Source organism: Galleria mellonella, unplaced genomic scaffold (genome assembly GCF_026898425.1).
Source record: "Galleria mellonella isolate WM207_F2 unplaced genomic scaffold, CSIRO_AGI_GalMel_v1 utg855, whole genome shotgun sequence".
Taxonomy (NCBI): Eukaryota; Metazoa; Arthropoda; class Insecta; order Lepidoptera; family Pyralidae; genus Galleria; species Galleria mellonella.
The window spans coordinates 377,079-403,582 of NW_026442164.1; the positions used below are offsets into that span (position 1 = coordinate 377,079).

At 34.3% G+C, this 26,504-nt stretch overlaps 1 protein-coding gene and 1 long non-coding RNA gene across 3 annotated transcripts in view; both read left to right on the forward strand.

Annotated features, from left to right (window-relative positions):
* The window catches only part of LOC113513277 (rho GTPase-activating protein 7), a 422,365-nt gene that overhangs the window by 246,391 nt on the left and 149,470 nt on the right, over positions 1-26,504 (forward strand). The gene's annotated exons all lie outside the window — the stretch shown is intronic.
* LOC128202275 (uncharacterized) lies at positions 17,278-18,531 on the forward strand. Its single transcript, XR_008253701.1, has 2 exons — positions 17,278-17,376; positions 17,828-18,531. It is a non-coding gene; the product is annotated as an uncharacterized LOC128202275 (long non-coding RNA).

Genomic DNA, 26,504 nt, shown 5'->3' on the forward strand with positions numbered 1-26,504 from the left:
TCTTACTTCTTACTTGATATAATAAAATTGTAACTGGACGGTGTCTTTACTGGTCCCGGTATAGAATGGGCCACTCCCTCCTTTGCTATATATATTGTAAGAGGCGACTAAGTGTAGGCGATGGGCATCAGCGTCCCTAAAAAAATCACCAAAGTTTAACTGCGATTACCAATCCGCCTGCCAAGCGTGACAACTACTGGCAAAACTCCCCAAAGGGGGAGTTTTTTTTGATGGGTGAAAATGGTATGGTAACCCTGCCTGCACTAACGGGATACGCTGGCGGAGCACCAGTGAAGGGTGATAGATGAGAATGAAAACAGACCAGTTAGCCTATCATGATGAATTCATCAGGAAATAACCATGATAGTTTCCTGGGAGAACCGCGAGGAGGTCGATCTGGTTGGGTATATTACTAGCAATGGGATTCTCAATCTCTATTACTAACAATCCCTTTCCCCCCAAGGGGGAAGCTTATGTTCAGCGATGGACAATTAAATGCTGATTTGATAGTAATGATGATTTTCATAGAGCGATATTAAAATTTGCAAGATGGGATAATAGAGACGTGGACAGACACACAGTTTTATTATATTTCTGAAACACTGATTCGCGAAACATGTGTATGAAACGCAATTTACTTGTCGATTCGCTCGACGGTCCTCCACGTATAGATACTGGGCTATTTATAGAACGCTCCCGCGTGGAACACCGCTCTATGAAATGTAAATCGATTTCTGTCTACAGTACAGATATAATTGTATCTTGTTACCTTTTAAATTATTCCTTTTAGGAATTATTCTTGATTTAAGTGTATTTCATCATATCAGCCTTTAACTGTCCACTGCTGGACATAGGCCTTACCATAAGAAGAGCCAGTAGTTGCCACTCTTGGCAGGCAGAATGGCATCCGTAGTTAGGCTTTGGAGATGTTTTAAGACGGATACTGCCTATTCCTCGCCGTTCTTTAGCCGCCTCTTACGACACCCACGGAAAAGGTAGCGATGGCCTATTCTACGCTGGGACCACCCGTTTAATAATTATAAGTGTATTTAATAATCTCCATTATTCATTATGCCGTGTGGTCTCGGCATAGAATAGGCCACCCCTTCCTTTTCTGTGGGTGTAGTAAGAGGCAACTAAGGAAGATTAAGGGTCGAGGGAAGGGCAGTAGTGTTCCCCTTTAAATACTATTAACACCTAATTGCCATTGCCGGGGGGAAAGGGATTGTTAGTAATGAAGACTGAGAATCCCATTGCTAGCAATATACTTAACCAGGTCGACCTCCACGCGGTTCTCCATGGAAACTATCATGGTTAATTCCTGCTGAATTCATCATGATGGGCTAACTGGCCTGTTTTCATTCTCATCTATCACCCTTCACTGGTGCTCCGCCAGCCTATCCCGTTAGCGCAGGCGGGGCTACCATACCATTTTCACACCTCAAAAAAAAAATTGTGGTTTCCAACCAATCTGCAAAGCGTGGCAACTGCTGGCTCTCCTTATGGGAAGGCCTAGTCCAGCAGTGGACAGTTATGGTATTATTCATTAGGCAACACGCGTGTGATAGCTCTGGTGTTACAAGTGTCCAAATGTATGATAATCGATTACTATCAGTATTTTATTACCACTATATTAGTATAAAAATCATTAGTTTGGATGATAATGATGATGGTAGTAATTATTTATACCGGCTTTACTCGCATTTTTTAATTCGAGAATGTTCGATTAGTTTTGTAATCGATATTTTTTATTCATGAGCGCAGTTCACGACTTTTTTGTTTTATACAATTTAGAATGGCAAACAAGCTGACGGCCCACCTGATGGAAAGTGGTAACCGTCGCCTATAGACATGAGCAGTACCATGGACATAACAGAGTATACTGTTTCGCCCATGATACCCCCCAATGCGTTGCCATTCCTGAGGACTCAGGTGTTATTCCTCTGTACCCTGTAAATTCACGCCATATCCCACCCTTCAAACTGAAACACAGCCATGCAAATACAACTGCTTTACGATTGAAACACGAATGGGACAGAGGTACCTTTACTTAACTGTTCACTGCTGATCATAAGTCAGTAAGTATGGGCTTTTGCCAGTAGTTGCCACGCTTGGCAGGCGGATTGGCAACTGTACTTAGGCTTTGGAGATTTTTTAAGAGGGACGTTGCTGCCCATCCCTCTCCCTCCCTTAGTCGCCTCTTACGACTTTCACGAAAAAGGAAGGGGTTGCCTGTTCTATGCCGGGACCGCACGGCATCTGGTAGTGGTCAATGTTCGAATGCTGGTAGTCACACACATACTAATGGTAGCGGAATTAAACAAAATAATTCTAATAAAATAACCAGTGATTATGGGCTTTCGCAAGATAACACCCATGTCAGTAAAATGTTCTATCTTGTTTGTCACTAGCTGTTGCCCGCGACTTTGTCCGCGTTTCCGTCGTTTTTCGTAAAATAAGTAGCCTATGTCCTCCCTCACGGTTCAATGGTTTTGATGTAACAGACACATTTCCCTTCACTGCTCTGCTCCTATTGATCGTAGTGTGACGAAAAGTATACTATAACCTGCCCAGGAGTATGAAGAATAATTGTACCAAGTTTTGCTAAAATCCGTCGAGTAGTTTTTGTTTCTATAACGAACATACAGACAGACAGACAAAAATTTTACTGATTGCATTTTTGGCATCAGTATCGATCACTGATCACCTCTTGATAGTAACTTTGGAAATATATTTCATGTACAGAATTGACCTCTCTACAGATTTATTATAAGTATAGATAATTATTGTGATACTCATTCCATGGTAGATATTCAGCACAGTGGCCAAAATTCTTGGTGACTAAAGTAAACCAATACAAGCAGACATACTTACTAATTCCTGTATTCGTTAGTATATTTATTTGTGGCTTTTTAATGGGGGAAATTGAAATGATGTTCCTGCCTGTCTTATTGGTATATGCTTACGAAGTACCTGTAAAGGATAACAGGTACTTTGAAGTTTTTTTTTTAGTGGGTGATAATGGAATGGTAACCCCACCCGCGCTATCGGTATACACCGGCGGGGCACCAGTGAAGGTGCTTATATAATAGGTGAGGATGAAGCAGGTCAGTTAGCCCATCGTGATGAATTCAACAAGAATTGTTCAGGATGGTTTTCAGGGGGAACCACGTGGAGGTCAACCTAATAGGGCATATTGCTAGCAATGGAGCTGTCAAACTCCATTGCTAACAATCTCTTCCCCCTCCAATTCTCTTCATCAAATTGTGATGAATTTACTACGATTTAACAACTATGGATTATAAGATGATCTGTTCGAAGGTCGACCTGACCTGAGGGCCTACCATGAAATATTTTCTGAAATTTCGGGGACGAACGAAATAGAAATTTGATGTTAAAATTACATAATACATGTCGTTTAAAATTATTAAAAATATTAAAATATTGTTCCTCTGGACTATTAGAATAGGATTTATATTGAATGAAACGTTAAGCTCCATTTACTGGGTCGATTTAGGTACGAACAAAAACACGAAATTGATACCGAAAATTTGGAATTTCATTTCATGGTAGGCCCCCTGACTAGTGTTAGAAAACGTTTTATGTTAGATAAAATTTCCTATACATTTTTATACTATTTCTGAATATGAAAAGGGTAATAAAATGTAATAATTGACGCATGAACTAGCGAAGGTGGAATTGGAAAAAATATACTTTGACGTATTCGCATGATCGTAAGAAATAAAGCTAGTCGTGAATTTCAATGTCGCACGCCATTACATACCTGTAATGGCGTCAAATTTCATTTGCCACACGTAAAATATTGAGTCGTGATATGTACACATTTTGTATATTTCGAGAACACTAACCTGATTTATTGGCATTAATTAGGGTATTTATAATGTTATTTCTCTGATATTCAAACGTTTTCAAGCGAATTCAAAAAGAAATAATTCGTATGTATTGTTTTTAAGTTTGTTACCTCATAACTTAGTCAGTTGTAAACCGATTTGGAAAATTCTTTTTTTATTTGAATGGATATACTTTCAGATTGGTGCCATAGAAATTTTATCAAAATCGATTCAGTAGTTATTAATAGTTCATTACTGCAGCGGCCAGCAACTGATGCATTGATGGACGAACGTGCAAATGTGGGCCGGGGCGCAGCCGAGGCACACATACCTGAGTCCATCAATGCCTAGTTGTGGCCAAGGTTTGTATAGTACTTTTCTCAAACAATGCGCGGAAATCAAAAACACAATTTTACTTTTTAAGTTCAATGACGAATAACGAAAAATAATAATTTTTCACGCGCCACAATATTCCTTTGTTTTTTTTTTCAATAAACAGCTTTCTACATATTTGCAAGCCAGTTCGAAATTTAAATAAAACCTTTTATAAGTTACCTCCTTGGTAGGCATATTTCGAAGTAAAAGGTCATTCCATTTTTAAATTACAGGACAGATATGAGTTTACATAGTAATTTATCTGGCCGCAAAACACGACAGATATGGATTTTCATACAACTTTTGCCTGCCGCTGCCCGCATATATTGAAACACGAATGAGACGAAGGTACCCAAGCAAACGACTTTTGTTCAGTCTCCCTCCGGTTTACTATATTACTAACGCGACCTCTATGGTATAGTAGTAAGTACATTACCTCACATAATGAAGTCCCGGGTTCGAGTCTCAGTCGACTCGGTTTAATTTACATTGTTTGTAGCTGAACGTATCTCTCTCATATTTTGCCATAAACTATGACTATGCATCATACATATCTATCAACTCACTACAAAACTTTTGATGCATTCTTGCTTCCATTTGTGTTACATGAAGTAAGGTAAGATATTATTTGAGTTATGAAGATGAAGGTGCTTCATACGTCCATATGACCAGTAATGGTTTATAAATGGTGAAAATAACGAGCCTTTTACTAGAGTAATCAATCAATCCTCGCTCTTTATCTATTCGATTTATTGAGGCTTGCATTTTATACGATTTGCAGTGACCGCTGTCAGGTCATTAAACACGAGAGTGTTTGCAAATATTTTTCTATTTGTTAAGCGTAGTATTGCTATGTACAGTACAGATGAGAGTGACCTACATTCTCCTCAATTAGTATCAATGAAATGATTTGGCGTTAATTACTGTACATCAGTTCTAATAATGTGTAAAAGTAGGTGCTTATTAAACATTAAAAAATTAAAGTTTTTCTTTTTTATATTTAAAAGATTAAAAATGTTAGGAGTTTTTAAAATGTTACGAATAAGCAACCATCATGAACCTACCTTTTTACCAGAGGGAGATTTTTGTTTGGCTACCTCTGTCTCATTCGTGTTTTGGTTTAAAGGGTGGGATATGGCAGTGAATTTACAGGGTACAGAGGAATAATACCTGAGTACTCAGGAATGGCAACGCATGCGGGGTATCATTGGCGAAACAGTATACTCTGTTATGTCCATGGTACTGCTCATGTCTATAGGCGACGGTTACCACTTTCCATCAGGTGGGCCGTCAGTTTGTTTGCTATTCGTCAGTTGCATAAAAAATCTAGTATTCACAATAATCACAATTTCTCAAATTATGTTATAAATAAGTATAATTCTTAAGCTACTCGTATTTAATAGTAAATATAAAATTGTGCTAAAACCAGATATTTTGATTTTCTAAACTAAACTATTGAACAGATTTTAATCAAATTTTTTTTGAAGTAACCTGTAAGTACCGCCTTTCAGATAAAAAAATGAGTTATCCAAATTGGTTTACAACTGGTGGAGTAGTTTAGTACACTCTCTGTTAACCATCTCGAATTTTGTGTAAAATATTTATAAATTATATTTTTTGTGTTCTCTTTAAAAAAAAACATATTAATATATTCAAATTAAAATCATTTTTATTCAAATAGACGTGTTTTGCTCTTTTAAGGGCAAAGCAATAAACTGAGCTGTGCCCAGAAACAAAGGAGATTGTTAGTTTATATATTTTGTTTTTTTTTTATTTGTGTTTTTTTATTTTTATTCTTTTATTTTTTTTTTTTTTTGCTGTGTATTATGTATATGTTTTTTTTATTATTGTAATTTGTGTGCTGTAAGTAATGTAAATAAATTATCTATCTATCTATCTACTTTTAAATCATAACTTTTTTTTGATCAAAAACTGCAGGGTTCGGAAAGTTGTTACCTGTTGAGAAGAGCCCGCAGGAAACTCAACAGTTACTCTTTTAAATCTCTGTTAATATTATGTGTATTTATTTAAATGTACTGTCTAAAATTACATGGACGTTAAAAGTCGTTAAAAATACAGTATATTTCTTCTACATAACATGAAAATGTAACCCAAAACTATAAAATTATTTATTATTTTGATAAATTGTTACACAAAAACATATACAGCTCTTCTGTATGTCGATTATATGTAATAAGTATAGTATATATATATATATATATTACCTTGTAACAACATATATTACTATATTCATATGCAAAATTGTATGTTCGTATATCAATGCAGACGGTGAATGAAAGTGGGATCTATGATTATGACTGACGACCTGTAGGGTTGTCACATAAATTGTTTCACCTATTTTAAAATGTAATATATTTTTTAGTATTTAATAAATATATATTTTTTGTTGATAAAGTTAATATATAGATATAATTATTTGTTTTAATATAATTATGTGTTATTATCATACTTACTTGTACAAGAATTTAATCGTTACCCTAAGGTTGTGTTAAAAAAATTGGTTTCAGCAATAAGACCGCTTGAAAATGCTTATACAATTGTATCGTTACATTTAATAGTTAAAAACTGTAAAGATCGTGAGTTCGAATCTGTTTATTATATTTGTTATAACTACTTGTAATTTTTTTTTAATTGACTTCGAAGTAAAGTAGGTTCTCAGTTTGTTTGAGTGTTTTGCGATTTATTTTTACTCCTGAAAACTATATTGAAGAAAATATACTTATTTTGTACGTAAAAGCGTGCTTTAAGAATATTTAAACAACTGAGAGTGAGACCAGTTGGTTGAGAGCTAATGGACTGTGGGGTACTTGAGAGTAAAAATCCAGAGTTTACAAAATATATAAAGTATTCTAAGTGTTAAATTAAAAATAATAACCTATTCGTGTACTTATAAATGAGTGAAATTTCATTCAAACTCGTTCAATATCTTTTGACATTGGTATTTATAATATTAGTAAAATGTATCGCGAGTACAATACAAGACATAACCGCGTGTCGTACGAGAGTAGACAAAAGAGGCATAAAATAAGTTGGCATTTCATTAGATACACAAATTTTGTATTTATCCCGGATCAAAATCTGTTGTTTGGTTAAAGAAGTAAGCGAAGAAATACAGTCGTACACAGTGAGGTCTATTTTGGGGCGCTATTTCTCCTATCTAAAATTAAAATTTCAATTTGTTATCAAGGAGAAATTTTTAATTTAAAAACCAACATAAATCGATTTTCTAATAGATTAAAGTCGAAATTATTATAAAATGTATTTTATGATGGTCCATAAAACGGTAATTTCGCGGAACTATCAAATTAAAATATTAGATTATGACATACGTTTAAAGAAATAACATCTCAAAATCGACTGCAATGACTTTGTTTTATATTATTTAGAGATATTAACAATATCGACTATGCGTCGATTTAACAAATTGCCTCGCCTCACCTTCCGATGGTCGCTAGTTCAATCCTACATAATACAAACATTTATATTTGTTTTCAGCTGCAGATATATGTACTTGTATAATAAATATGTATTTAAAAATATGTCTCGGACAATTGTCTAGTATGTATAGTAAAATTGTACTGTACAATAAACAAACAAACACATAGCTCTACCCTCTGACATAAATACTCCTTCCCACTTTGGGTGTTGCTGGAAGAGAACTCTTTTACAGTTAAGCTCCCCTCTGTACATTTAAATACCACTGTCATATTTTTATATGTAATTAGTGTATAATATAAAGTGTTAAATAAATAAAAAAATAAAAACTATTCTTTGTTTGGCACTAGATGGAGCTATATAATACATCTAATAGTATTTATTTATTATTTAGTGTAGTGGCAACCCTACGTGAACGTAGCACCCGCCCCGTTCAAACCGTGGGCTTCGCAATTTGCGCTTTTTGCTGAATCCATTGTGGCCACTTAGCCGACCGCGCGGTATCGATTCTAACTGTAATGCAAACACAAGGAGAAAGTTGCGTGTTGAACCCAGTGGGTGTGAGTCTAGAAAAATAACCTTTCAACTTATTTTATTGTTTGTAAATAGCTATAAAACACTGTAACGATAGGTAGCCGGCAAATGTCTCTGCCTACACTACCAGGGATTACAATAATACTATTACATAGTAAGAATCTCTTACTGTTATTGTAAACATATTAAAAAAAAAAACATATATATGTATTTTAAAATTAAAAAAAACTATTACGCAGTTTATAAAATGCCATCCTAACAATACTGCGAGGGGGGAAAGGGATTATTAGTAATGGAGACTGAGAATCCCATTGCTAGCAATATACCCAACCAGGTCGACCTCCTTGCGGTTCCCCCTATCATGGTTAATTCCTGATGAATTCATCATGATGGGCTAACTGGCCTGTTTTCATTCTCATCTATCACCCTTCACTGGTGCTCCGCGCGCGTACCTCGTTGGCGCAGACGGGGTTACCATACCATTTTCACCCATCAAAAAAAAAATACTGCGAATAATTAAAGATCGTTTCTCACAAAAATAAAATTCAATTATGACAAAATCAGTTATTTCAATTTAAAAACTAAACTACTTAACAGATTTTGATAAAATTTTAATGGGACTAATCGGAAAGTATATTTCAATCAGATAAAATAAAAAAATTCCAAATCGGTCCACAACTGACGGAGTTATGAGGTAACAATGGTAGAAAAAAATATACAACCGAATCGAAAATTTTCTTCTTTTTGAATTTGATTAAAAAATAAAAATCAATTATAAATTGGAAAGAAAAAAAGGAAATTGTCGTTTTATATATTTTGCTTTTTGGTTTTTTTTTTGTTGTTTTTTATTTTTTTATTTTTCATTTTTTTATCTCTTTTACTGTGTATTATGTGTATTATTAGGTATAATGGACGAAACAGTACACTCTGTTATGTCTATGGTACTTACTGCTCATGTCTATAGGCGACGGTTACCACTTTCCATCAAGTGGGCCGACAGCTTGTTTGCCATTCTAAGTTGTATAAAAAAAAATGTTTGTATTGTTATGTCTGTGCTGTAAGTAATGCAAATCTATGTATCTAATTGAATACTTTCTTTTAGTAATTGTACAAAAATAAGTCATTTTACAAGCTATTGAATAAATGCAAGCAACACTTGGATATTCACTTCGATACGGAAGGGGGATTTCTATAGGAAAGAATTGCAGTTAATTTGAATAGCTAAAACTTATGTGAAGCAATCATCTATTGAATCTAAAAAACTATACCAATGTCAAATACCTCAAGAGTTAGTTATGCCATATTATTGTTTATTTGTTAATTAGCATGCTGTGTTTCCTTTAAATTGATTGTACACTAAGTATAAATGGACAGTAACTTTAACATTAACTCTTATCAGTGTAACAATTGCTGAGAGACCAAATAAAGATAAAATAAAAAATAAAACAATCAATATGCAATTATGGATAACGCTGTTTGAATACAGTTTGTAACCGGAAAAGAGACATTTGCATATTACGTTAGCGTCTACTCTCCACGATTGTTGATCTAAAATAGAATTTAAAGACGCCATCAAATTAAATTACCGGTATCAGATCTATTGTCTCGCGTCCATATGGTGAGATGTCGACATCGTGTCGACATATTGTCGACACATACGCACACATTAGGCCGTATACGGCGCACACGCCCGCAACCTTTATGGGAGACAATGGCTTGTGAAAGAAACATCTTGTTTAGTATATTTCTTTGGAAGAATTGCTATTTTTGTAAACGACTAGCTCTTACCCGTATCTCCGTTCGCGTGACCAGGATGTGTTTTTTTTATGCAGCTTAGAATGGCAAGTAAACTGACGGGCCGTCAGATGGAAAGTGGTAACCGTCGCCTGTAGACATGAGCAGTACCATGGACATAACAGAGTGTACTGTTTCGCCCATGCCATTGCCATTTCTGAGGACTCAGGTGTTATACCTCTGTAGCCTGTAAATTCACTGCCATATCCCACCCTTCAAACCGAAATACAGCCATGCAAACACAACTGCTTCACGGTAGAAGCATGAATGGGACAAAGGTGCCTAAGCAAGCGACTTGTATAAAGTCTCCCTATAGTAAAAAAGATAAAAAGTAGCCTATGTCTTTTTCCGTCCTATACAGTACATGTTTTTCTAAGTAACTTGTATTAGAATTATATGTACCTGGATATACAAATGTAAATGCCAGATACACAAATGTCTACCAAAAATAATAGTAATTGAACAATGACAATGATTATGATTCAGAATGAAAAGAATTACTAAGAAATGATTATTTATTATATTTCTAATAATTTTTTTACATCAATCTTCCGAATTTGGTGTGTCGAGTGTGTATCGACCGGTTGGTTCAAGCAAAACAATACATCTAATATGTAGATGTCATAAAAAATAACGACACGTATGATGCGTACAGGCACCAATATATTTTTCCCATCAGCATAATTGATTTTCTTGTACATCCATATGAATTATTGATCGATCAAAATATCATTAGATTTCATATGGTCCAAGGTATGAGAGTAGAGCGTTTGAGATACAAGAAAACAATACAAGTATACGATAGCCACTATCTATCGAGTACAATTATTTGTATAACAGAGGATGTACAAGGAATTATACGACCTGATGTCTTCATCACCTTTTTATCACCGTTACTTCCCTTACTTCTTGTCATAGAGCTGGAACTCACCCAAATTTCTCAGGTGGATTACTACTATTACACTACCACTGTTCGAGTATCCAGTTCATTTCTACCACATACATTTGGATTATAGGATAAGATTTCTTCAATTCTCTCCTTGAAATATAATATGGGGTATTTAAAAAAAAAAAAAAATACGCCTATAAACATATAAAAGGCCAGCAATGCACAAGCAATTCTTCTTGTATTGCAGGTGTGCAAGGAGGACGGAACTCATTTTCCATCAGGTGGACCATCTACTCATTTTTCTCTCTGGTAATAAGAAAAGTGATTCGTCAGTTAGTTTACAAAAAAAAAAAAAACTATTTCGATATACAGTAAATAAATTTTCTACTAAAAATCTAAGGATTAGACAAATTAAATTTACATAAATGAGCGGATTATTGCCTATTTTTTCCTGCTTTTTGCTTTGTCTTTGCTTTAGTTGATATTAAAAGCGAAGCGGGTTGAGTTTCTGGATCAATCACCCATTTGTACCGTCTATCGAGGGAGTACGAGAAGTGGAGAACGCTCTAAATGTATGCACCTTGAATGAAATGAGAAAAAGTCCTTTGCTTCTAAACGATTTTGAGTTTTTATTTTTATTGCTTGCTACTCCCATCTTACGACACTCTGCCAATGAAAAGCATTTCCAGTGAAGAAGAACGGAAAACTTTTAACTTTTGCACTTTAGAGTGATAAATAAATACCTTTTACCGTCACTGACACTCTCCGCTACCATCTCGTGACTTGTTGACAAAGTTAATGGTATTTGCACAGACGAGACGAGCACACACAATGGATCACTTCCCGTCGGCTGAGGTTATTACTATTACACATTACTCTAGCCTCCGATTGCGCCGATCAATTTGCTTAATTGACTTTTGGCCATCTTTGTTTTGTTCGAAGAAAAAATATCGAACGTGTGTTATTAAGTTTTTGTGGTGCTGATTTCCTGTTCGTTTGAATGATCCAGATTTAAGAGACCACGAAACGATAATAAAAGCTAGCAATCACTAATTGACTGGTTTTTATTTATCTTTAAACTTAGACTCATGACTCAATAATTTAGAATAATGTCTTGAAAAAACCTCTGTTAATGAAAATTTTGCTAAGAAGTGACTAAGGATATATATATCAATATTTTATGAATTGGCAATAAGGTAAATTGAAATAAAAATTGGTAATAACCAACTAACAGAAATAGTAGAAAGCTTGGCCTGAATGCAATGAACCGCAACATCTTCCTTTTGATATTTACAAACTCACCCAAACCTACTCTGCTCTGCTGTTGAACTGTTTTGTCTCCTTTTTTTGCGTTATTATATATATATATATATAAAAAAAAGTTTTTATGAATGTAATGAAATATAATTAATGATTACCGAAAAAAATATTAAACTCAAAATTTTGTCAAGTGCCAATAATTAATTCTAAAAGTGTTTCAATTTACCTAATACACCACCCGTGTATTACTACTTATATCACTACTCTGCACTGAATATTGTATCAGTAAACCAAAGTAGATAACTAAAACGCGCTCTCGTGAAAGTCTCAAATATACATCAACATGACTATATTTACTTACCATTCAATTTAGTGCAGCCCTTGCGTAGTCTAAAGTGAAATGGGTTGGGTATACCCTACGGATTATGAAGGTTCAATGGTGAAACGCTTCTATGGAAGCGATTCAGCAGATTAACTTTCTCAGTCTCTTCGCTTACCTAATGTGAAACAAAAGAGGGATAATATCTGTATTTGAATACAATGTTATAGCTGATTACTCACTATCGATTCTCACCTCTATTTGATATTTTATTAGTGCCTTTTATCGCTAGAGAGTTTTATTCTGAAGTTTGGAAATATCTCGGGTAATTAAGAATCGTAGCACTATGACTTTTTCAGATCCATTATGCTTGTAAAGTTAGTTGTTAATTTGTTTTTTATACCACTGTGGTGGCAAACAAGTATACGGCCCACCTGATGATAAGTGGTTACCGTAGCCTATGAACACCTGCAATACCAGAGGCCGACCCTGAAGAAACCTCTTTACCTCCCTTTTGAAGAAACCCATGCTGCAGTCTCTTGGGAAAATCTCGGCAACTTGCATTTCAGTCTGTAAGGGGATTTTAAAATATTCTTAACAGTTATATTTTTATCTCCTCAGGATGAAGAGTGTTTATCAAAGGAGTATTTATTTGTACATGAGTAGGTTATGCTGTGGCACTTCCTCTTCGTTTTGGCAGCATCAACAAATAAACTTCGAGTTTAGCCATGTTTACGAATAGGCCTAGTTTGCCATTTGTCCACAATTGTGTTTGTTCAATTTGTAATTTCCGTAAAGGTCTACGTCATCACACGTCATTGAAGAATTAGTCGAACATATTCACTGATATACGATATAGTAAAGTCGGTCAAACTGGAACTCGGGACTTTTATTTGGTATCTATAAATGGGCATAGTAAATTACTAGGTCATAACGCTGTCTAAAACAATATAATATTATCAGAATAATAATAAACTAGAATTATTTTATACAGTGTATAAGTTTTAATTATTCAACGCTCCAAAAATTACTTTGTATTTTAATATATTTTAGGTAGTTAAACTTTTGGGCAACGAGCGTAACTAAACTAAAATGTTCTATAATTTGTTCCATTTCTATTGTTTTAGAAGGCTATTGTTCAATGAAAAGCGTAATTTCTCTTGCAAATAAGTATCTAATAATAATGTTGCTAATTTTCTTTTGAATTTCGTTTCTTAGATTCTAAGTCTAAACTCAGGTGTGGCCTAATTCTCATCCGTCTCTTTCCATGTTGCTATGTTGCTTCGAAGGACATTAACTGTATTATATTTATATTTATTATTCTTGATACTAGAGATTACTACCACTATACCACCTTATTTCACTGGAGTTACAACACGTGTGACTAAAAGTACCATAATAGGTACAGTGAGTATGCACTGAGATGACATCAGACAGACAGATATGTAACTATATATGTAGGTATATGTGTATGTATGTGTAAGTATATGCATAGATGTAGATATATATTTATGTATATGTATATGTGTATTTGTACGATAAAATATAATGTAATTAATTTAATTTTGGCTGTTTAAAAATTGTACACTGTTGTATCTTTCAAGCTGACATTGATGCTCCTTTCCACTTTGGGTGTTTTTTTTCTTTGTACTTTTGTTTCTCTGTCATATTTTTATCTAATGTGTCAATAAAGTATTAAATAAAAAAGATAAATAAAAAATAACTTTGTACAAAATGACCAGTCTATGTTTTTCACCATGCCCTTTCTCCATATCTATTTGTGGCCGGCATACTATGTTTTCTTCTTCCATTCATTTCTATTTGTAATCATCTCACTAGTCGCCTTTCTGTCCATCGCATTTTTTTATTCACACTTTCTTAGATCTTCTTCTATATTAAAAGCATCGACATTCATATGTAATACCTTCTTCACTGCATTATCTTCTTCCCTTTATTTTTGAGTTTGTACAATATCGCCTGAATTTATAAATATTTACGCCAATGGCTAAATGTCCCATTGATGTTTTGTACAGAAATGCCCGTATTTAAATTATTTTTATCATTTGATTCTTAAATAATAACGTCGTCTAATGTTATCAACGCCCTTATTGTATGGTGTCCGTTAGTAATTTCGTAGTAATTTTACAGTCACGTGAATATCAGTTGAGCATGTAATTACACACAATTGGCCACGCTCGGCCGCTGTCCGCGGACAATGCGACTATCGCGTAATCGTTCGTGTGCGCCCGACCTTAGCGTCATCCTGCTCTCATGTCAATTTGGCCTTTGATTGTAATGTTTTAAATTTGTAAAAACTGCTAGACAATGTTTTAAATTTATTACAATCTCCAAATATGATACCTTTCAACAAAGTTTAAAAGTCTGTGAAAATGTAAAAAACTAATAATTTAATATTTTGTACCGCAATAAAATGTTTAGCATTTTCATAATTGGCAAGAGAGTCGCGTAGATCGAACTAAAATAAAAAAATCTGATAATGCTGGAGGTTATTAGTACTTGATGGAGTTCGGAATTTATTTTTATAATTTGTACTACTATCGCGGAGTTATTTAACTATCGATAAGTAGAGCGGTTTCACTGTATGGTACGGTATTAAAGAAAAAATATGAACAAGAGTACTTCAATAAAGATAAAAAAAAAAACTATAAAATTCAGAATACATTCCAGTTCCGGATCACGATTACCTGAAACCATAAAAAAATACTGTAATCTCCAAATGGAAAAACCATAAAGTATTCTTTATAATAACTGTTTTTATTTTAGCCGTTAACTGACCACTGCTGCACAGGTGCCAGAGGGAGACTTTGTACAAAAGTCGATTGTTAGGTACCTCTGTCCCATTCGTGTTTCTACCGTGAAGCAGTTGTGTTTGCATGGCTGTGTTTCGGTTTGAAGGGTGGGATATGGTGTGAATTTACTGGGTACAGAGAAATAACACCTGAGTCCTCAGGAATGGCAACGCACGGGAAGTATCATGGGCGAAACAATGTACTCTGTTATATCCATGGTACTGCTCATGTCTATAGGCGACGGTTACCACTTTCCATCAGGTGGGCCGTCAGCTTGTTTGCCATTCTAAATTGTATAAAAAAAAACATAAGCCTTCCTCATAAGGAGAGTTTTTCCAGTAGTTGCCACGCTTGGCAACCGCAGTTAGGCTTTCAGAGATGTTTTAAGAGGGACGCTGCTGCTCATATCTCGCCTTCCCTTAGTCTTAGCTGTATAGTAATTGATATACAGAAATGCGTACACATAATGTACACACATATATATATATATATATATATATATATATATATATATATATATATATATATATAATATTTAATACACAATGTACACAGCTAATAATTTCTACTAATGAGACTTTCACCTTGAGAAATGTTAACAAACACGTTTTTCCCGAACCTATCATTTGAAAAACAAATCAATTCGACAAAATATAGGTGTGAAGCGATAAATATGTAATAGTTCGTCCGTTACTTCAGGCTGCCGCTCCCGTCAGCGCGGCTTCGCGGTGCTAGAGATGAGTTTGAAATGGTAATCGAAATATCGATATCTGAAAGTGTATTTTAATGCATAATAAGATAAAATACGTACCTTTTTTAGATAGATAGTTTTAATATTTTATTTTCCTCTGTTGCTAAACCCTTAAATACCTGAAGTTTCAAATTCGATACCGGGGTTTGTATTGTTTCATTGTTAAATAAATTTCAATATTTTGATTACCGTAATGCCTAAAGTATCAAAAATAATACCAAATGTTTTTTTCAAAATAAATATATAAAAATATCGTTTTGATTTTTTTACTATTTTTCCCCATTAGTACACACAGTAAAGGGTACACTTATATATTTTTTAATTTGATTTAAAAACTCAGGCTAAAAATATTCATTTATATATATATATATATATATATATATATATTTATAAAGTTTAACTTTAATACACAGTAAAATTCTATGTACATTTGGCGGACTCAACACCGGACGGTGTTCTCTACCATTCAACCATTCAACCATTGGGCATACAGAAAATACGTAGGCGGTGCATTTTTGAATAGAGGAAATATAAAGCAATACTTGACTATATTCATATAATACAAACATATAATTACTAATATAAACATACACATAATATATTAAATAAATTAATATATACATACACTAAATACATACATAAATAAATAATAGCAGCGCCCCTGTTAAAACATCTCTAAAGCGTGACAGCGGTTACCAACCCGCCTGCCAAGCGTAGTAATTGGCAACCCCCCTCCCCCCGAAGGAGGAGGCCATTTAAAGCCTGATATGATGAACATGATTATGTTTAAATTATACATATCATCTCATAGTCCACGGCTCCGTGTTGGCGGGAAAGGGATTGTTAGTAATGGAGACTAAGAATCCCATTGCTAGCAATATACCCAAATAGTTCGACCTCCTCGCGGTTCCCCTTGGAAACTATCATGATTAATTCCTGATGAATTCATCATGATTGGCTAACTGGCGTGTATTCATCCTTATCGATCACCCTTCACCGGTGCCCCGCCAGCGTATCCCGTTAGCGCAGACCGGGTTACCATACCATTATCATCCAATTAAAAAAAAAGTCCACACCTCCATACTAAGCTAGCGATATCAACAATAAATTTCGATATTACAGTGATGTCGCTCATCTCTACGCGGTACCGTCGCACCGTCGCACCGCCGCACAGCCGCGCCGCACCCGTCGCACGTGTTCATTGCAATTCAAATCTCGTCGCCGACGCGTCTGCCGCGCCGTGTCACCTTATCGTTACTGACTTTGACGCACTTTAAATATATTATGCTTTGTGTACTCCAATCGAATGCAAACACAGTTTTATTTTTATTGAAAATGTAATTTTCTGAAAAAATGTTTTATTAACTTCTGAGCATTATTATTGACACATTGTCAATGCTGTGGTTTTCAATAGTATTTGTTTGTTTAATTTTGTTTATATTTGTTTAATTTCAGTATTGTCTAATTTTGTGTATCGTTTACTTGTATTTTATTTTATACAAATTCTAGTGGCTACCAAATTACTATTTAAGTATATAATTATGTATTATTTTAGCTGTTTGTTTACCTTAAATTAATTAATTAATTAAACCCGCTTGCGCTTTTGACTTGCACCAGCGGGCTACTATAGGCATAATAGGTGAGAAAGATTTGACCAAGAATCTGAACAAGGATGATATCTCACCTGATGGAAAGTAGTAATAGAATGCGAAACGGCCATCTTCAAGTCGATTGAAACCAAAATGACAGAAACTAACAAAGTCTAATAATGTCTTTTCTTTTTTTCAGGTAAGAAAACACTTTCAAAAGTATTTGAATGTAAGGCATCAACATAACGGATACTAAAGCAATAACGGTGAGTAACTGGTGAAATGAATTTTCAATTATTTATTCAGTTTTCATTAAAAGACAGAGTTATTATAGACGCTCGCCATCGACAGGGAATTCATCCTCACACGCTTGAACCTAAATGGTCACGAACAGTGCAGTTTCAGAGGAATTTTCTCCCACGAAAGCTCAGGCTGTGGAATGAGCTCCCTGCCGATGTTTTCCCCTAGAGACTACAGTATGGGGTTCTTCAAAAAGGATATATTAAGATTTCTTTAAGGTTGACAACGTGCACGTGACACCCCTTGTGTTGCAGGCGTCCATATGCTACAGTGACCGTTTACCATTAGACGGGCTGTATGCTTGTTTACCTTTGTGGTATAAAAAAAAAACAAAAAAGTTAGTCGTAGTGAGTAAATCTGAAATCCTATAAATAGTAACTAATTCAGAAATGGAAGAACTTCCAAACAACAATATAATAAAGATGAACGAACGACAGTTTTATACGGGGACCAGAATCGAGCAGAAGGTGATAACTTTAAAAACTTGTCTTACCACAAAAAAAAGGTACACTTGCGATTGACGCGTTCAATGAATACATATTTAAACGGCTTACTACAAAAGAGTATTTGATATGTGTTTGTCTAAATAAAGTCATACATACATTTAATTCTTTTACTGAAACAAACGCATTATAAAAAATATTCTTAAATTTTTTTTTATTGGATGAAAATGGAATGGTAACCCCGCCTGCGCTAATGGGATACGCTGGCGGGGCACCAGTGAAGGGTGATCGATGAGAATGAAAACAGGCCAGTTAGCCTATCATGACGAATTCATCTGGAATTAATCATGATAGTTTCCAGGGGGAACCGCGAGGAGGTCGACCTGGTTGGATATATTGCTAGCAATGGGATTCTTAGTCTCCATCACTAACAATCCCTTCCTCTCCAATATTCTTACATTCAGATTTACATACGTAAAACATAAACATATTTCATTATTGTTTTCAATAACACAATTTGTACATGTGGCACAGGCCTCGTGAGGGTTTAAAAGAATGTTACTCAATTTATTTGAAGAGACTTAGAAAGGTCGTAATTGTATTTGAACTTAACAAAATTTTTATCTAATTCGAATTTGTTGAGTATTTCCTCGTTCAGATACTCAGTACCACTGGTGGATAAAGGGTTTAGCCGGATAAATATGTCGAATCTGCCCCCAAATGGGAACCTATATCGAAACTTATGTTTTAATATCTACTTGGTGTACCAACACGATTTATGTATATTTCGCGACCAATTTTCACCTTGACCTTGAGATATGAGAAAAAATAACCATACGCATGACTGTTATTCAAAGTAACATATCTCAAAAACTTATTAAGCTAAAGAAGCGAGACCAATGCGAGGTTATAGGTTACATTACAGAGTATATCATATATTTTTTTAGAATTTTTGCAAGATCTTTTTATATAATAAAATAAAAAAAAATAAAAATTTGTTTTTCGTGTTGTTTGAGACTTACAATCACGAAAATAATACATGTCATGCTCTTTTATATGCTCTGTTACATATAAAAATTGTATTTTATTCCATATCATAAATTAGTAATGTATCCAGTCAATTCGACTTCTACGTAGTTCGCCTGGAAAACATTGTGGTTAATTCCTAAGGAACTCGTCATGATATGTCAGCTAACTTGACTTCATATTTCTTCACTCATCTAAGTATCTCATCAATGATGCCCCATGTAGGCGGAGTTTCCATTGCATTTTTATCTATTTAAAACTAGCGACTCGGCCTAACTTCGCACGGGATTGATATTTTGAAATTTTTTTATACAACTTAGAATGACAAACAAGCTGACGGCACACCTGATAGAAAGTGGTAACCGTCGCCTATAGACATGAGCAGTATCATGGACATAACAGAGTATACTGTTTTGCCCATGATACCCCCCATGCGTTGATTCCCGAGGACTCAGATGTTATTCCTCTGTACCCTGTAAATTCATGCCATATCCCACCCTTCAAACGAAAACACAGCCATGCAAACACAACTGCTTCACGGTTGAAACTCGAATGGGACAGAGGTATCCAAGCAATCGACTTTTGTACAGTCTCCCTCTGGTACATTATAGGGGAAAGTATTTTTTAAAAAAGTTGAGTGGTTTTAGAAGTTATCTTTTATAAACATATAATGAATTTTTTCTTGTTTTTAATGTTAATATTAACAAAACGTATAAATCACTGCCAAAGTCATAATTTAGACTTTAAATTTATGCAGGTAATTTTGTACAAAAATATTTTTCACTTTGAACTTTGAATCTCACTAATTATTTCTCTTCATCATAAAGTTGTCTGGAAAGAATACGTTTAATAATAAGTTCGCCCATTGTTTTTTTACATTCTATTTTTTTCTTTTTTCTTTTACTGTAATTCACCAGAGGGAGACTTTGTACAAAAGTCGATTGCTTGGGTACCTCTGTCCCATTCGTGTTTCAACCGTGAAGCAGTTGTGTTTTCATGGCTGTGTTTCGGTTTGAAGGGTAGGATATGGCGTGAATTTACTGGGTACAGAGGAATAACACCTGAGTCCTCAGGAATGGCAACGCATGGGGGGTATCATGGGCGAAACAGTATACTCTGTTATGTCCACGGTATCTACTGCTCATGTCTATAGACGACGGCTTTTGTTGGATAAAAATGGATTGGTAACCCCGCCTGCGCTAACGGGATACGTTGGCGAATCACCAGTGAAGGGTGATCGATGAGAATGAAAACAGGCCAGTTAGCCTATCATGATGAATTCATCATGAAGAATCAATCTTGATAGTTTTCAGGGGGAACCGCGTGGAGGTCGACCTGGTTGCTAGCAATGGGATTTTTAGTCGCCATTACTAACAATCCCTTTTCCCCCTATAGACGACGGTTACCACTTTCCATCAGGTGGACCGTCAGCTTGATTACCATACTAAGTTGTACAAAAAAAAATTTTTCTTGAAGGGCACAATAAAGTGTATCTGTCTATCTATCTAATCTGATATACGTAATCTCTATTGATCTTAGTAGTGTAAATATTATCTGTGGAGGAGTCAAGGGTCTCCGGAACTAGCGTGTATGCATGACACGATTTATAAAAGAGGATTGAGCGACGTGTGAATCGAAACAGGATTTTGTATCCGATTATCTCTTCCTCCCCTTAAGGCATTCGCGTGAAGTTACACTCATAGTAGTTCGCTATTTGTTTATAACTAGCGACTTGCTTCGACTTCCCACGAGTGCATTGTAGAAACAACATGGTAACAATGGGGAGTGATTCATAATATTACTGTTGTATCCATCTAAATACTAAATGAATTTACTGAATTTACAGGGTACAGAGGAATAATACCTGAGTCCTCAGGAATGGCAGCGCATGGGGGGTATCATGGGCGAAACAGTATACTGTGTTATGTCCATGGTACTGCTCATGTTTATAGGCGACGGTTATCACTTTCCATCAGGTGGGCCGTCAGCTTGTTTGCCATTCTAAGTTGTTTTAAAAAAAATAGTTTTCCAAACTTCACAAAACTTTTATATATTTTTTAAAACATTAAAATATTTATAGAGAGCTATCTAACTTTTTTATAGTCCGAACGAAAAGAAATAATTCGATTATATATTATTTTGTTATATTTCAGCATTTTCAATGAAAGCTCTCAGCCCATTTGATTTCTTCCGACATCTTGAACATTTATCATCATATTCCAATAAATCAACATAAAACAATATATTATATTTTAATAAATTAACACAAAGCAATGTTAAACTATACATATAAATCTTCTTCTTGAATCACTCAATCTATAGATGAAAACCGCATTAAAATCCGTTGCGTAGTTTAAAAGATCTAAGCGTACAGATGGTGGAAAGCGACTTTGTTTATTATTATATAGAAATTGAGACTGATAATTGCTATCAGCAGCAGTAGATGAATAGATACCGTCTTAAGAAAGAAAACGTATTATTTACTAGTATATACATGTAATAAAACTGTAAACAAATTATGTCTAAATACGTTTATTTATTATTTATAGATTACATTAAAAAAAATGTTTGGTATAAAAGGCGGACTTAATATTATATTTTATTTATTTATTTATTCATTAAAATAATTGTAACATATAGCATTATACATAGATACCAGAGGGAGACTTTGTACAAAAGTCGATTGCTTGGCTCTGTCCCATTCGTGTTTCAACCGTGAAGCAGCTGTGTTTGCATGGCTGTGTTTCGGTTGGAAGGGTGGAATATGGCGTGAATTTACTGGGTAGAGAGGAATAACATATGAGTCCTCAGGAATGGCAACGCATGGGGGGTATCATGGGCGAAACAGTATACTCTGTTATATCCATGGTACTGCTCATGTCTATAGGCGACGGTTACCACTTTCCATCAGGTGGGCCGTCAGCTTGTTTGCCATTCTAAGTTGTATAAAAAAAAAAAGATATATCAGACAAATTCATGTGAGGGAGGGGGGAGTCGGTCTTAATAAGAGTAATAGAAGAAAAAAAAATATAATTTATGAAATTGTGTATCTGTAATGCTTATACCAGAACAAACATCACAGATTACGTTGGTATTACGCAAAGATCTATAAGTGTGTAAGAGAATTAGATTGGATGCGGTTTTTTTTTTTCTCAATACGCCAATTAGAAGTGACTTTTTTACATTAATTTCCTTACTTCCTACTTCCATGTTCATACGCGTGAAAATTGTCGCGGATAAATACTAGTGATCAAATGCCAGTCTCTTCAATTCATCCACTTATTTTTCCACAAATAAATAATTTATCCAAAACATTTGGTTGTCAGTTTTTTTTTTTTATTTATTTATTGCATACATGAGTTCCAATGATCTTACATAGTTTCCCAATAGATAAATGTATGTGATAAGTGATTCCATTCAAAGTCAATTGGCGAATGGCCATCACCGCCTAACGCAATCTCACTTGATCATAAAATGGTAGACGTGTGGTAGGGCTGGCACTAATCCGATGTAATAGTACCAATTATTATGTTGTGAAAATAAATGACATTATTTTTCAATGCAAGCCAATTAATATTCATTAATTGTCTCTTTAGAAATAACATAAACTTACACCAATGAGACATGTGTAATTCATGCTCACATTTTTTCCATTTAATAAAAAATACCTTTTGTTAGTGTATTTAGAAATAAATCAGATTTTATCAATTCAATTATAAATTTACATAATACATTTTTTACTTCTTTTTATTTAATTTGTTTTAATTTAAATAATTTAGAAGAATAATAAAAATATTACTTTTTTAAATATACATGTACGAGTAAATGTTATGTGTATATTTATGTAAATATTGCAATTTATTTATTCATATGGTTAGCAATTTGAATTATTTATTTTAATTTTAATAAAAACCATTATTATTTTTATAACAATTGGCAAGATTAATTTTTTTCTGATATTTTACGCTAACTCTAAAGGGAAAATATAGCGACTATGTTATACAGGTGACAACCCTAGTCAAATAAGCGCTTCTTAGAATATCTAATGGATATTGCAAGTGAAAATTTTAAGGCTACACTAATGAACAAAATGACCTACTGTTTACTGTTATGCCCCTATACAGAAGTACGCAAACACTCTTTATGGGTTTTATGACTATATCTAACATAAGATGAGGTTTAGATAAACAGAGATAAATATGTAATGTATGGGTGAAAGGACGCAGGAATTAATGTATTTACAAATGAGTCGTGACCCTCAGGGCTTACATGGAATATGTATATATATATATATATAATATATATACTTATGTAATATGCATAAACATATTCTATAAGTATTATTCATATACAAGTATGTATAATACAATTTTTTTATTGTTATAGCGAACCGTAATAATAAGAAAATCAGATATAAGGCTAAAATTAATAATTTTAATTTCAATGTTATATATATATATATATATATATATATATATATATATATATATATATATATATATATATATATATATATATATATATATATATCCATACATATCTGTCACGCCTGTCTCCCATTAGGGTAGGCAGAAACAATGGAACGCCAAATGCTTCGATTCAAACAAACATCTTTCGCTTCTTCCACATTCATCAATCTTTTCATACACGCTCGCCAGTTACGGGTACTATTAATTTGGCCCTTCTTCAGCACGTCGCCTATTTGGTCGACATAAGTCCGTCTAAGGAGGCCCCTACCGACATCACCATTCATTTATGGAATATGTTGTTGTTTTATTTTGTTTTATTGTTTATATAATTGTTTATATTTATAATAAGTTTACTATTGTAATCTTTTGGAGAAAACAATAAATAGTATCTATCTATCTATGTTTGTTACATTATTTAATAGTCTTTATATTTGATTACAAAAACTTATACGACTTGATGCCTTCATTACATTTTCACCACCATATCTCATGCCGTAGAGATGGAGTTCACCCATATTTCTTGACTGCGTGGCACAGTATCACTGTCCATCCCTTTTATTCCTACTTTGTGCATCAGGCTCGTAGAATGACTTCACTTCTTTAATTTTCTCTTTACAATATAATATGGGGCTTATCAAAAAACGTGTATACAAAGATATAAAAGATCGTCAACATACAAGCAACTCTCCTCGTGTTTTAGGTCTTCATAGGGGACGGTAGCTTTTCATTAGGTGGACAATAAAATAAAAAAAAAATAAAAAAAAATCAATGTGACATTGATTTTGAATTTGTTTACAACACAGGGGGCAAACGAGCATGCGGCTCACCTGATGGTAAGCCGCATGACTACCGCCGCCCATGATCACCCACAACACCAGCGGCATTGCAGGTGCAATGTGAAAAAGTATTTTTAATTTTGACAGTAAATCTTGTCGATTGAATTAAAAATCGACGATATCAGTTCGCAATAACGTACAACGCGTTATTTTTTTTTAACTCAGTGCATAAGTTTTTATTACGTTTGTTACTTTTAATAATTACAAATTCACTACCATTAAGATTTACAGAATGAATTAGCAGATAAATGGACAGACAAGAAAATACTACCAATTTCAAATTATTCACGTCGCACGGGACACTTAGTGGTACTTACTCAGTATGCATTACACACGAGTGCAGGGGAAACGGACGGACAGACAATCAAGTCCTATTATATATTTATACTCTAGCTGAGGAAGTTCGGATTATCGACACTTCTTTGGAATTTAAAAGGAAACGCTTAGTACATAACGAACCTTTTTTTTTACAACTTAGAATGGCAAACAAGCTGACGGCCCACCTGATGGTACTAACCTTCAATACAAGTAGAATTTACTTCGCAAAATTAAACAAAACTTTAATCATGATTAAAATCTATACATGGAATACAATTCTTAAAATTTATGTTCATTTTTTAACCTATTATTTAATAAGAATTATTTTGTTTAATTCCGCTAACATTAGTATGTGTGCGACTGCCAACACTCGAAGACTGACCACCACTATTACTACCAGAAATTCCACAACCTTCCATATTAGCCATCAATCTCCCACTGTTATTTTATTCACGCACGCCTTGCATTACGTGTTTCACCTTTAAATTATCTTCAGCCAAATAATTGGATCGCTGCTCGGACCTAATGTTAACCGCTCAGCGCCCAAACTGCAAAACGAACTGTGCAGGTGTGGACAGAGCGAAATCAAAATCCTTTGGCATCCGATGAAAGAAGTATTTTACCAAAAAAAATGATAATTTTCACCAAAATAAACGTGAGACGAAAACAAAACAAATACTGTTGATCCTCTCGTACTAATAGAATCACTGATCACCATCTTTCTATTCGACTTGACTCACTAGAATTGCGTACAGAAGTTTCGTCTCTATGCGCCTTGCATCATGGGTAGTGTTCGGAGGAATTGATTTTTCCTTATTGGATTTCTTACGTCAATTTATATGGTCCATCCCGCCACAGTCATTAAGTAACCTCTTTAGGAGTTGGCGAAAATATTTGATTATATTATATATATACAGTATCTATGGAATAAATAGGACTAGTAATTTATTAGTACTTTTTAAGGTTTTAGTAAGCAATATCAACCGCGTGTTTTTTTTTATATCACTGTGGTGGCAAACAAGCATACGGCCCACCTGATGGTAAGTGGTTATCGTAGCCTATGAACACCTGCAATACCAGAGGTATTACGCGCGCGTTGCCGACCCTGAACAAACCTCTTTAGCCCCCTTTTGAAGAACCCCATGCTGTAGTCCCTTGGGAAAACCTCGGCAGGGAGCTCACTCCACAACTGTGTAAATTTAATTTTAAGTAAGAGCTTTTCTAGTTTTGTTTGATACAAAATTAAATATTAGGCATAAATATATGAATTAATTGAATGCCAAATTTTGACATTTAAACCGCCCACGGGATATATATTTTTAATGACCCTGTCGGAACATAATTAACTTTTCCAACCTCCCGTTTTCATCAGAATACCATTCGCAAATAATATTGTTTTTGCAACATGTATTGCAACTTGTATTTTAGTGGAAGTAGTTATCATTGTATCTATATGAACGATATATCGTAATTTTTTTTCTGTT